The 15,080-nt window shown below is 32.3% G+C and overlaps 1 protein-coding gene across 1 annotated transcript in view; it reads left to right on the top strand.

Annotated features, from left to right (window-relative positions):
• Positions 1-10,910: 10,910 nt before the first annotated feature.
• Positions 10,911-15,080, top strand: part of LOC139513726 (5-hydroxytryptamine receptor-like) — a 127,602-nt gene continuing 123,432 nt past the window's right edge. The window contains exon 1 of the mRNA XM_071302472.1: positions 10,911-11,252. The gene's annotated coding sequence lies outside the window, so the exon portion shown is untranslated. The remainder of the gene's footprint in view (positions 11,253-15,080) is intronic.

The raw sequence follows: 15,080 nt of genomic DNA on the forward strand, positions 1-15,080 counted from the left end.
CAAACGTTTTCATAAAACAAATCTGGGTAACACACTAAAACCGAGGGAAACACATCAACTATAACAAGAAAACAATGGAACAACAGATATACTAAAGTGAAAGAAAAACAAAATCCAACAAATATAGACACGGACTATTTGATAACAACTACCATATTCCTTTCTTTTCAGAAAAAAAACCACATCCCTTTTGACAAATTGTCTGAACATGCATGCTTGTTGCATGTTTCAGCGGCTGTGATGGTACTTCAGATAAGACCATTGCCCATTCAGATTTGAAATTACCACAGTTGTGCCTCTGCTTGCGTACGACTAATAGGACAAACTGTGGTACATGATTTCATAATCATAACTTCGAAGATAATCAAGATAGGAAACATCACGCAAGACTCCATCATAGACTTTAACGTTCAGGGCTTCCATAACATCATATTTATTACGATTATGTCATATTCCGTGTCTGAAACGAGACATATCGATTTGATTCGTATACTACTATCATTAAATAGAAAACAATTTAAAAATATGAAGTTATAAAAGCCCACAAAACATATTCCCCCGTCAAATATTAAAACATCAATATACCAATGTTGAATTTACAGTATGTGAAGATCTGTGCTGGGTGAAGCGTTCAGGATCCTAGCCTTTTGAATGTGAAATATAAATCTCGAGTAGAGAAATATCGTATTAAACTCAGAGCAGTAGCTATGGACTGTTTAATAGAAGTACATATTCGGTCTACTTCTTTGCCTAAATCTGCAAATATTTAGACAGATATGCAATTTATGTGAAAGACTTTTTAATTATAAAAAGCACAATAACTGATTTATTGCAGTATCAAAGATGTTTAAACAAATACCAAACACTCGTGTGTTAAGAATGAATTTTTCAACTTAGCAATTTAAGGGTTAAATAAAGGCAGCAGTAGCACCGTGTAGAACGCCACATGCGGGGTGTTGGCTATGTTTGACACGGGGTGGCAATTTCGAAGCGAAGAAAAATGATCAAAATAAGTTCAAGTATCAAAATTTCTTTATTTAGAATTCTTAGTACCATATAATGTACTGCACGGAAGGAACTGAAACACAATCTATTTCCTGCAAGCAACATCAGTTGTTTTCAGTGCTCTGTTTTCTCAAACACCTCTCCCTAGTTTTCCGTGTTGCAGATTTTGAGCCTTCATATGTAAATTTCTGGATAAAAAACTACTTTAGACGACTTCCCTCTGCATCATTTATATAGAATTGAATTCCTATTATGGGATTTAACCAAATACCAGCTTCATACTTAAAATTAATTGGTTTAAAAACTAGTTTTTCATCAAAATATAAAGTGTCGCTCGGGGTGTCAGATTTTGCATCTCAAGGGGTAGAGGCTTCCAATAAAAAACGAATAGATTTGCAGATAAATCATGTATATCGGTCTTTATCTGATACTCGTTAATTCAAACACATCTGCTGTAGTATAATAACAAATGAAAAACTGAAAGTACTTCATTTTGCCTGTGTTTTAGTCATATAAGACATGTGCTTTTGATTTCATAAATAGTAAAAATTGACTCAAAATATTTTGTTTTGAAGCTAGAAATTGATTCATTTTCCTTTCCAGTCACTATCATAGTCTGATAATAAGTCACTGATGTGGCTCAATGCACCGAAACATGGAGGAAACTCATAGAGCAGACATCCATATACGATTTTGCCGAAGCCACCAACTTTTATCCAAATGGTAAATTTTATAGGTGGACCAAAAAGTATTGAACACATTACGGAAAGCTTGTGTGAGCGCAGAATGCCGACCACTAAGACGAAAAAATAAGTATTGCAGACCAGTTCTAAGTCAAAAGATACTATTAGACTTCATCGCCATGGACCTTAATACTTAGTATTCTAACGTCTGACCTCTGTTTAAGATTTCTTGGTTCTAACATTGAAACATTTCATCATGTTCCATGAAGCTGACATGGTTTCTTTGATACAAGATGTCTACTGTGGTTTCATTTACATAATGTAATTGTGTTCAAAATATGTCACTGGCACTAAAAAGAACCGAGTTGCTAAGTTCCGTTAGCTGAAACAATGAACCACTGACCACAAACACAAATTTCGATTAATGCCAATTGTCACCCGCCATTCCTTCAAGCTTTTAAAGACCAAATTTTTGGTGGATGGCGTGCTCTTTACGGTCTTTCAATCGTAGGCCTAAATCTTTAAACGCCTCATGTGCTCTTTTACAAAGAAAAAGTTAAAAAAAACTTGTCTATACCCAATAATTGTTTGCTTTGTATTTATTTGATCTTCTAGTACCGGTTCTTCTAGTAGTGTTTTTCTTTCGTTGACTTTTCTTTCATCTTCGAAACCGTCAGCACATATCATAAACTCATAATTTTGTTGGTTACCTAACATATTCAATACAGGATAAAGAATGCCTGAAAACATTAGAACCAAGATATCTTAAGCAGAGGTCACACTTCGGGATATCAATGTCCATGGCGATTAAGTCAGATAGTATCTTTCGGCTCGGAACTGCATAATTAATTCCTGCATCTTGGGGATCGTCCATTCCGCGCTCACACAAGTTTTCGGTAATGTATACAATAATTTTTGGTCCACCCATAAAATATAAAAAATTACCGTGAAAAAGTCTGTTGCCAGTTTTCCAAAACCTCTTAGTTGTTTCCCGAAAACATAGTTCCGATGTTATTATTTCTTTTTGACATAAATCTGACCGTCCCAAAGAAAAGTCGAAAGGATACTTATTTGCTTTTACCATTCGGATACAAGATAGAAATCAACAGCCATTTAAAGTTTTTTTTAAGATTTTGGATCACTTTTTAATATTGTTGAGAATAGAGTGTCATCGGCTTCAGGTCTCCTTCAAGCAGTATTGTCATTTGATGATAAAGATGCCGGTGAGTTTTTCATTGACGAGAGTAATCAATTTCGTTTCGGAGTGAGTGGTTTTTGCAGCATGCACAAGCGCTTTTGAGTGGAACCTGCTGAGGACCTTTGATGCCAATGATAGAGTTTTACTGTTGGTGGCTTCGGCAAAATTTTATATGAAGGTCTGCTCTATGATTTTCTCCATGTTTCTGTGCATTGAGCCACATCAGTGACTTTTTATCTGACTATGATAGTGACTGGAAAGGAAAATGAATCAATTTCTAACTTCAAAACAAAATGTTTTGAGTCAATTTTTACTATTTATGAAATCAAAAGCACATGTCTTATATGACTAAAACACAGGCAAAATGAAGTACTTTCAGTTTTTTATTTGTTATCATACTACAGCAGATGTGTTTGAATTAAAAAGTATCAGATAAAGACCGATATACATGATTTATCTGCAAATCTATTCGTTTTTTATTGGAAGCCTCTACCCCTTGAGATGCAAAATCTGACACCCCGAGCGACACTTTATATTTTGATGAAAAACTAGTTTTTAAACCAATTAATTTTAAGTATAAAGCTGGTATTTGGTTAAATTCCATAATAGGAATTCAATTCTATATAAATGATGCAGAGGGAAGTCGTCTAAAGTAGTTTTTTATCCAGAAATTTACATATGAAGGCTCAAAATCTGCAACACGGAAAACTAGGGAGAGGTGTTTGAGAAAACGGAGCACTGAAAACAACTGATTTTGCTTGCAGGAAATAGATTGTGTTTCAGTTCCTTCCGTGCAGTACATTATATGGTACTAAGAATTCTAAATAAAGAAATTTTGATACTTGAACTTATTTTGATCATTTTTCTTCGCTTCGAAATTGCCACCCCGTGTCAAACATAGCCGACACCCCGCATGTGGCGTTCTACACGGTGAGTAGTATACTGCTGTTCGAAATTCATAAATCGATTGAAAAAGCAAATCCGGATTACAAACTAAAACTGAGGGAAACACATCAAATATAAGAGGAGTACTACGACACAACAGAAACACAACACTATAATGTAACACACAGAGAAAAAAACAATAAAATAACAATGGCAATTTTTATACTAGAATAATAGTGATTTTTTACCTCTCATGTTTTATTTCAATATTCTATCTAATAGGGTTTTTTTTATTTACAAAAATTTGTTATTTCCATGAATAATATATGCAAATTTGTGCAATTTTTCCACGTCTTATAGCTTGCAAAAAATCACGGTGACCCAAACTTTTTATTATATTTTAATTGCTAGTGAAATGCACAAGAGCTCCTTTAACATGTACTTTCAATGATTCCAAGAGCTCTTTGGTGCAATTTAAAACATGTAATGTTTCGAAATGGGGCATATTCAAGGTTGACAATCCTGCAAATTATTTCTCTCACTTCGCAATGCACCCTCAGAGAAATGATTTTGAACAGGTCGACAGTTTTGAATTCCCATGCACCTTTTCTACTGTCCATACAGGCAACAGCAGTATACCGCTGTTCAAAACTCATAACTCCATGGACAAAAAACAAAATCGGGGTATAATTGTTGAAGTACCAAAGAAATAAAGGTTCAACGAAACTAGTTGGAATCTAATATATTCTGTATCAAACTATTAACTGGTATATCTGTATTTGACTTGACTCATGAAACTTTAATGTAATATAAGTCATTGGTTAATTAAATATTTAAAAAAATGTTATTATGTCAGTACTTTTTTCTATAATTATTGCATTATTCAATCGGTGGGTTCATTTTGGCGCATTGATAGGATATTATACTGCACTAATAGGGATTTTCAACGACAACAAATTGGACGCATTAATAACGATCTCAAGTACATCCTTTTTTCCCGATTGTTCTTAAACAATAAGCGTCTTTATTGCTATGTAATAAAAATGTATTTTTATATGAAATATCCGGAACAAAATATTTTATGTTATACTTCGCTTTAACCATTCAATTCAAACGTTAAAAGTAGAAGCGCTGACCGAAAAAAAGTCTATGAAAAGGAATATTGATATCATTATAATTATACCTCATAATAATGGGTATAATAAATGTCTTTTAAGGATTTTCCGCAACTTAAAAGTAAAGACGGAGATATTCTCGGATACAGTAAATGAATTGACGCTGAAAGCATGAAACTGATTAGAACTTAACACTCTTTGAAGTTCTTTCATTCCTGTGTTTACTAACTCGTTAGCAAACTTTGAAGAAAGTTCATTAAGAGCGTTAAATTATTTCGGTTGATGACTTATTATCTTTGATTGAAACAATAGGAAGGGGACATGTACGTAAAGCGTTCGCTGTTAAAAACATATTCTTTTTCTGTTAGATTTGGGTTTCTCATACGCCAGTCGAAGACGTACGAAATGTGACACCTAGTCGTCCGTCCAACTTTTTTGGCATGTCTTGTGATAACTCAAATATGCATGAACTAATGCTTACTTTATAAACAAATATAAGATGACAACCAGTAACCTACCGAATTTGATGATTTCAGCGTATGAGTTTCATAATAACTGAACAAGCATCTTTAATTTTCACGTGTTACACAATAATCAATGTATAGCCTCACGCATTATGATGAAATTCATACAAATTGTTAGTTTCTAGAAGGATAAATTACTTTTGTTTAGATTTGCAAGATTAAGTCATTCCAAAGTTAATTGACTTTTAATCTAAAACAACAGGCAAATTTTTATGACTTTGTGAAAACTTCAACTTATTTTTATCAAATCAAATAGAATGTTTTGATTTGATGAAAAATAGGATTTTGTCTAATGCTTAGTCCGTTTCTTTGTGTGTAACATTTTAATGTTGTGTCGTTGTTCTCCTTTTATATTTAATGCGTTTCCCTCAGTTTTAGTTTGTTACCCCGATTTTGTTTTTTGTCCATGGATTTAAGAGTTTTGAACAGCGGTATACTACTGTTGCCTTTATTTGACTCTGTCATTATTCAAATTTTTCCTTCGATTTTTACGATTCCATATGTTTCACGATAACTTGCAAATTTTGAATAGTGTCACTGTACCTATAACAAAAAATGTATATGTGAACAGGCGTGTTTTTCGATACAACGTAGATATTTGATATTGCTGCCGTCTTCTTTTCATGTTTCTTCATTTAACGTTTTCGATTTATCAAACGTTAAATATTGTGAGAATTCTGGTAATGAGAAATGACTGATAAGATTTTGTAAGTTGAAGGAACTTGTTCTAAATATATTTCCCATGCAAACTCGCTGCAGTTACCCTTAATGTGCATTCCGATGTACACTCCCAAATAAAAATTTGACTGTTTGACGCAAGCAATACATAAATTATAGAAAATTTCTGATTAAAATGTCAGAAAATGATGGATTATCCAAATCGTTTTATGTTTAAGTATTTTGCAATACACATTTCATTATTTTAGAACACAAATGTTTTTGTTTAGAGTTAACACTTCTGTTGTCTTTGAACTGGATTCATATAAGTCATAAAACTCATTAACCAACTGTAGATAGATATAGGAAGATGTGGTATGAGTGCCAATGAGACAACTCTCTATTCAAATCACAATTATAGAAGTTAACCATTATAGGTCAAGGTACGGTCTTCAACACAGAGCCTTGGCGCACAAAGAACAGCAAGCTATGAAGGCCCCCACAAAATTACTAGTGTTTAACCATTCAAGCGGGGAAATTGACGGTCTAATCTATATTAAAAACGTGGAACGAGAAAAACTTAGAACCACATAAACAGGCAACAACCACTGAACATCAGATTCCTGACTTTGGACAGGTGCAAACAATTGCAGCTGGATTAAACGTTTTACTGGTACCAAACCTTACCCCTTTTCTGAAACAACAGTATAACATCACAACAAAGAAAAACACAATATAACATATCAATTGGAATGACTTAACTCAACCAAAAAACGTATTTACTCAAATAAACACACAATGAATGAATAAATTAAATATGAAATACATTGGAAAAATACATAGCAAATAAAAATAAGGAATGAATAAAACAACCTTCCCGGCTAGTAACAGACAAGAACAGTTGATTGAAATTATGATGAACATTTCAGAAGAAACAAATCCTTTGTTGTAAACAAATGGTATAGGAAAAGGGATACATGGAAAAATAAAATAAATAGTTGTTAATCAGGGATAAATACTATATGGAATGAAACATTTTTTAACCTACGACTTAGAGCAATGCAATCTTCCATCCTGACGGGGCTGACAAAGTAATGAAACAATTAAGAGACATTTAGACAACGAGAATATACATAGTATTGGTACCAGGATTATAATTAAGTACGCCAGACGCGCGTTTCGTCTTCACAAGACTCATCAGTGACGCTCATATCAAAATATTTATAAAGCCAAACAAATACAAAGTTGAAGAACATTAGGTATCCAAAATTCTAAAAAGTTTTGCCAAATACGGCTAAGGTAATCTATGCCTGGTATAAGAAAATCCTTAATTTTCGATAAAGTTAGATACGACGTAAAACCTGTCTATCACGACTTTCCAAAATTCAACTATTTAAAGAAAATGAAGCTGAGCAATTTCTTAAAATCAGAGAAGCAATGCAGAACGTCAACCTTCTGATGAAAGACTTTTATACAAATTAGACTCTGACTGAACCCATAAATGCAACAACTATGTCACTTCATGTGTGAGCATGGACATTTATATGAGGACACATTTGTATATATAAATCCTGAAAAATAAAAGCCGGAACATTTCTTTCTTTGAACTCTCTCCCATCTGAAACGATCATATTGTCTTGCTTATCGTCACCGTCACATCACTATATACTAAATTCTGCCATGAGAATGGTATTGAAGTCAGTAACGTAATCTGGAACGCTAACTGCACCATACACCAAGTACCTAAATGTTAAGTCCAAATTTTGTTGTAAATCAATTACTTTCAGGTTAAAGCAAGATGAATAATAGTCTAAATCAATCTATCAATCTATTATATTAAACGGTGTCAGAACATTGATTAAGTCTAAGCTACTATGTAATAATCTTCTGCACATATACCATTTGGAAGTGGGACTTAGTACAAAGTATTCTGTTATTTTCGAAGTCAATGCAGAACATTACTTCCGGGTGTTGGAACAGCAATGGGAAAAACATTGTTCCGTCGTATTGTTATATTAAATGGGCAACTAAGAACAGCAAACTTTCAATACTTCTCTTAATCAATATCTTGTGGTTCCATATATACCCAATAGATCATATAAGAATTTAATGTGATCATTCAACATTCATTCGACGTTAATCTCTAAATTCAATTCGTTTATGAAATTTCTGCATCTAAAATCTATTTTCAATCTAAAAAAGAAGATGTGGTATGATTGCCAACGAGACAACTGTCCACAAGAGACCAAAATGACACATACATTAACAACTATAGGTCACCGTACGGCCTTCAACAATGAGCGGTGCCCTTACCGCATAGTCAGCTATAAAAGGCCCCGATATGACAATGTAAAACTATTCAAACGAGAAACTAACGGCCTTGGTGCAGAAATATTGGTACCGTTTATGTTATAACAGATCACCTAAAAAATTCCGGGTTAATTTTTGTGCTATTTTCTTATTTCCTTAGCGGTGTGAGAAAAATATTTATCATTTATTTTCATCAAATGATAATTTAATAAATATTTCCACTGAATTTCCTATTGTGGCGTCCTGAAAAAAGATGACCATGCCTGATGACGTCACATATAATACCCAAAAAAAATTCTGCAATCTATGAAAAGGAAGGATTAAAATCATTAGAGAAAAAGATTACACTACTTTAACTCGTGTATGGCGATATTTCTCTACTCTCAACAGTTCAATATTCAATATTAAAAAGCTCGGCAAGCCTCGAACTTTAAAAATTAAATATATCGAGTGGAGAAATATCGTAACACACTTGTTGTAGTGATGGAATCTATATTTCACATCTAGAAGTATGTTGCAAAACGTTATAAATCAAACATTCAAATCTTGAGAGATGTTGTACAACATTATAAATTGTACGACGTTATATACCAAACACACACATCTAGAGGTACAATGAATGTACGTAGTAAATAAACATCCCAAAACGTGTGAGAATTGAAACAACAAACGTCTAAATTATACAAAATTAACATAAAGATACACCATAGAGGTTATCAATCTAAATACCAAAACGTATGCATATGAAGGTTTACAAAATTAACCAAAAATACACATCTAAGAATCAACAATTTAAAAATTTATATTCTCAGTTATTACGTTAATGATATCTAGATGATTACTTTGGGTGAATTTTGTACAAGTTCCTCTCCCACAACGCTAGAATCAAAGAACTACAATGTAGACATTACAAAAATACATCCAACAAAAATCTAAGATAAATCTTCTTTTCTATAAACTACCTCATACACAGTGCTAGAATAAAGCTTTTTATCTATAGACATTAAAAAAACTCGAACTATCTTACAGTGCTAACATTAAGTATTTCAATATGACAAAAATAATACAAACAAAATAATTTAGTAGAGAAAGGTCCACTGCAATATTATATTGACCTAATAAATCACTGATTTGTTTGTGTCAGAATTAAGCGATAAAAGCAAAAGAACATCGATCTGCATCAACTTTAAACAATCATTGGGGATATCGACAAAATTGGACATTCTGAATGATGAGCAATGATGTACGTTTTTTTCAAATTGAGAGTAAAATAATAATTTAAATATAACGCCATTGTTTTGTACAGTTGATACTTGTATATCAATATAACCGCGCTCAAGTACGTTCGTCTTCTTTTAAAAAAAATACCTATTATATATTTTGCGACGGCATTTTTATATGGTTTGTTAAGTTTGGAGATGTGTTGGGATATTACTCTAACGAAATAAAGTATTTTTGAAAGTGAGTATTGACAAGAAGCTCTTTTAGTTGATTTTTCAATGGTTATTTTTACTATTTAGACTTAAAAAATATCTGAAATCAGTGTCATAAACGCGGCTAACTAGAAATGTTTTGATGTTTTATCTTAAACTTTGTCTACAATATAGTACCCACATACGTTGCAACAGAAGTTCATCTATTTCAAACCCTTTTATTCATTACCAAGGAAAATCATTTAGTTAAACACAGGACCTTCAAAAACAGGACCTGTCATACGGATCTGAACTCATTCAACATTTTAAAAATAAAAAATAAAGTACAATAGTAAATTTGCACATTAGTCGAGCATACTGGTAACTAAGGATCTAGGATATCGAAAACATGTTTCTAGTGAATTAAAACACGCCACATCATACCAATAAGGCTTGATCTGAAACGTTGTGTATGGAATATGTATAATATGCATGCTCTTAACTTTACAATTTGAGATGTAATCAACATTCCAACGGTATGTAAAAATGGAAGCTGAAAATGGGAAAACTGAATTCCCATGGTTGTCTTAGTTTTTCGACTGAAGCCGTACAGTTCTGTAAATGCTATAAAACAGATTTATATATGACAGTTCTGTAGAACTTGTTTATTTCAGATTTATAAGTTGCAAGCACCTGCTGCAGTGATGGTTATTAATTGTCCGGAGATAATTAATACATATAAAAACTACAGACTATGATATAAAAACACAACAGAATGTGTTTTTGTCTGAATTATAAGACCAAACAAAAACCATCTCTTTTACATGGGGTTGTAGATATATTTTTGCTTTAAAATTTCCATTGTATAACAACACATAGATATGTATGTGCATCGCCTACCGGTAGATATGCGTAGTAAACATGAAATTTGTCACACACTGCATAAAAGTAATCAATTTATAACCACAATCTTTAACGGTTTTCGAAGTACTTTCTTGTGTTCAATCATTCATGAGTTAATTCCTAATTATAATTTCAAATACGTAATTGTATGTCTGTTTAAGCTGAACATATATAACAGGAAAAGAACAAAATCATTGTATCGGGTGCGATTGCGTATTATAAATTTCTTTTCTCTAGCCCGACAGACTGTGTAAATAGCATTTCCTTAAAACATAACTAATGTTTAACAAACAATTAACCATATGTTTACAATATTGCCTTATGGAAGATGATAATGATGCATCTATATATTGAAGATCTACAAAACAAAGCAAAGAAATCAATCCTGAGTATCCCATCGTCAAATTAATGAATATTTAACATATCTTGTGACTAAGTCTTTGTTTTATAAATAACTGTTTTTGCCGACTTTAGATATCCAAATAGACAAAATACTACAAATAGTGCTTTCAAGTGATTGTGTTGGAGTAATTTTCAAAATATCCGAGAAGAACTCCAAGGTAAGATGTTATTTGATTTATTGTATAATATATAAAGTATTTCAAAATATGTTTCCTTCTTGCTGTAGCGTATTCATATCATGTAAAATAGCCAGATATATTCATGCAGTTTATAATTTTTTTCAGTTTTTACATGCCATTTCTGTCTTTCATGAGAGTTATGTGTCCGACATTGAACAAACATGTATTTCAAACACATGAAATATGATATATCAGCATTCATCCAAGCGAATTTTGATTGTTAAACATTCTGCCATCTCTTATAATTTGCCTTATTTTCAATTTTGCAATGTTGTTTTTCCTCCTGTTAATGTCGCTTTTTAAAAACTTTTGTTTGCCCTGACTCTCGTCTAAATCTATCGACCCTGGTTTCTTCTCATTGTCGATTTCATATCACCAGCATCTTAATCTAAAAACAGTATTTTTTTTCTTCTATCAATATAAGCATTCTGAAAACTGTCAATTGGTCCAGCCGATGCATAATTCTGACCACTGTGGATTTTCCAAACAGATGTATAATTCTTACCACTGTGGATTTCGTCAACCCTTACATAAATCTGACAAATCTTGTTTCTCCAAACCACTGTCTAAATTTAATAACTGTGGATATCTCTCCAACCCATCATCCACGTCTGATAACTGTTTATTTCTCCATCTCTTGTCTCCACCTTTATCCTACCAATATCACTAACGAATATTCCACCAAGAGTGGTATTGACCAAGTGCTTGTTAGCATAATAAATTATATCACGCTTATAAATAAGGTAAAGATACAGGCCAGATGCTCGTGTTTATACATGAGTTCACCATCAGAGCTAGCGTTAAAAAAAGGAGGTTAAAACAGCTGAAAAGCTGTGCTACGTCGTTTTGCCGAAATTGTGTTATCAAAATCGTTATATTTGATGAACTGCAAATGTACAGGAACTATTCGCATAATTATTTTCTGCTGAACTGGTGATACACTCTTGGTCAAACCGTCCAAAAGCATTGTAAATACACAGTGGTCTACAAAAGGTTTATATCTGATAACCTGTTTGATACACATTTTCGGCATCATAATGTTAATCAGTGTCATTTTGATCAAATCTGATGGAATGCCATTTCGATTTTGACAATTTTTGATCTGTGTTTTTGTTTTGTCACAATTAAAACATGTTTCATTATGTGAACTTGAAAACTTTGCGATCATCTTTTGGGGTATTTGCTATAGATCGGGACATATAGTGTAGTTTATCTGTAGTTATCTTTTGCATTATTTCGTTTTTTCGTATGTGCTTTATCTTTATGTTTTAGCAATTTCGATGCATAAACTTTTCGTTATGAAATTAAATTATGCAATCCAATGATAAATGAACCTTAGCACACAAGTTGTTGATTTTTACAACAATTTCGAGATTATGTTATTTTTTCCCCATTTTATATGATTGCGAATGGGCAAACATATTACTGCGCAAACCAAATTGACTTTTAAAGTATGGACAGACACTTCAACTCTTCATTCTTGTTCTTCCCTTTTCTTGTGTTATTTAACTGAGGTCAATAACACGCAAATGACAAACCTTTATTAGATTTATTAGAGAATATTGTAGATATCCGTTCAGACCAATGTATCTGTTTTCCTTCTAATCAAATATTGACTTGATAGACCTTATCTATTGACCAAACAATATTACAAGATCTAAAATGTAGTTCGAATTAATGTATATTGTTTTAACTTGAAATGCTGAAGACCACGTTAGATTAGAGTATCCTTTGGCGTCTGTCGAAAACATTTATTTCATACGGAATAAATTGCAATCATTCAAAGGTTCAGAGGCAATTGAATATAAAGGTACATTAGGAAATCGCGTATTTATAAGTTTTTTTTATGGCATTCAAACTAGTTCAGGATGACAGCGAACGGGATTATAGTATAAACACAGGAACAAGTATATTACCGTGGTCATAAGAAGTCAATTTTCATGTTAACATATTATGACAAACAAACAAAAAAAGCAATCGGACGAAAAAAGTGTTGTTACAAGCTGTATTACGTATAATGTACAACTAGAAGTTGTACAGATAAGATAATGAAACATACACTATGTGAATAACACATATAAATCATAAAATCTAGCTTCGGAAATATTTTTCAATAGCAGACTTTAAGTATGTTTTCTCTACAATGATAATAAGGTATCATCAGATGATGGTCTGAATATTGACATGTTTTATAGAATATTTTTTTTTAGAAAAAATACAAAAAGGAGCATTCTAACTCATAAGTCAAAATTAATCTAACAATGCCTTGGGGAAAAAATAATGTGAAGGAACATTTAAAACAAGCATTTATATTTTGGTATGTATTATTATTTCCTATGGGATAACATACAGTGAAACTATATTCAACCATCATTTGTTCATTATAAATAAACCCCTGTACGTCCATCTGTGGCAGTTCGTGACAAATAATTAACCACAGCTTCAGCGGGAAACTGATTGGACTTGATTAAGTTAATATAAAATTTCCTGTTCCAACACAATTATTGAAGAAACAGCTTTCTGAAAGTTAAATGTCCTTGAATAAAGAATTTATCTCTAATATCGCTGTTTAATGAGATGGTGCGAAGATCTGAAGTTTTTATGCAATCAACATCAGGAAATGCACAATAAACGAAAAGCACTGAATAATTACGTAAAAATAAAGTAATCAGTATTTATAAACACGATGATTAGTAATTTGTCATCGACTTGCTAGTATTGAAATTCCAGATCGAAATCCAACGTAGTTGTAACTTCATACAAAATTTCATTCGCCACAACTGAAATTGACAGTGTTCAAGGTAGCGAGGGTGTATAACTGTTCCACATCAGTTATTTCTTTAACTTCTGTGTCAAAGTTCAAATTTCAACAAAATAATGGGAGTCTGGGACCTTGTTTTTTCAATAAAATACATTCAAATTAACGGACCACTGTCATTTTTATGGATTATATAATGAAATTACAAAAATACCGAACTCTATGGAAAATTAAAACGGAGAGTCCCTTAACACATAATGGCAAAATCAAACTGCTAAACACATCAAACGAAAGGAAAATAAATATAATATTCATCACTTTGTACAAGGGACGTTACTTTTGTGCACATACCCCTGATTCATCATCTTTTTGTTCAGGTACTGGTGATGTTTTATAAAGTATGAGTAGCAGCTGCAAGCTTTTGAATACCGAATGAGTCCGGAATTGCATATCCCATATGTAGGTGAAATTGGTATAGTGCTGCTAAGGTGGAAAAAATACATGATTTTAAACTTCGTTGTTCATATTATATTCTGGTACTGAGATGACTGCGTATGCCAAATTCGAAGTACAAGTTTTAAGATGAGACGGGGAAAGCCGTGTCTGTTGTTTCTTTTATTTAGTTTCTAGTTTTGGAAGATATATAAATAGAACACAATCAGAAAAGTTAAGATTGTTTATAGAAGTACACCATCAATATACCTGAATGTAAAATTAAAATATTCCTTGATTAATTTGTTTTGACAAGTGTTTGAAGGAACTCCCGATTCATGAAAATAAAAAGAGTTCGACAACGAGAGGCGCACATTTCTTTTTAATAAATGGAAATACTGATTTTTCCTTATTCAGAAAACATTTAATGATAGCGCTCGTTAAATTTCAATGATACACATTGTGCTTTTAGTATACTCGTTTCGCGTACTCTGTAAATAAAAAAAAACCACAGAAAGTAAAGATTAATGATTAAAACAAAAGTCACAAACGATGAAGATTGATAAAAGTATAAATCGCCTATTTCAAATTGAATTTAACGCAATAGTCTTTGAAGG

This window comes from Mytilus edulis, chromosome 2 (assembly GCF_963676685.1).
Source record: "Mytilus edulis chromosome 2, xbMytEdul2.2, whole genome shotgun sequence".
Taxonomy (NCBI): domain Eukaryota; kingdom Metazoa; phylum Mollusca; class Bivalvia; order Mytilida; family Mytilidae; genus Mytilus; species Mytilus edulis.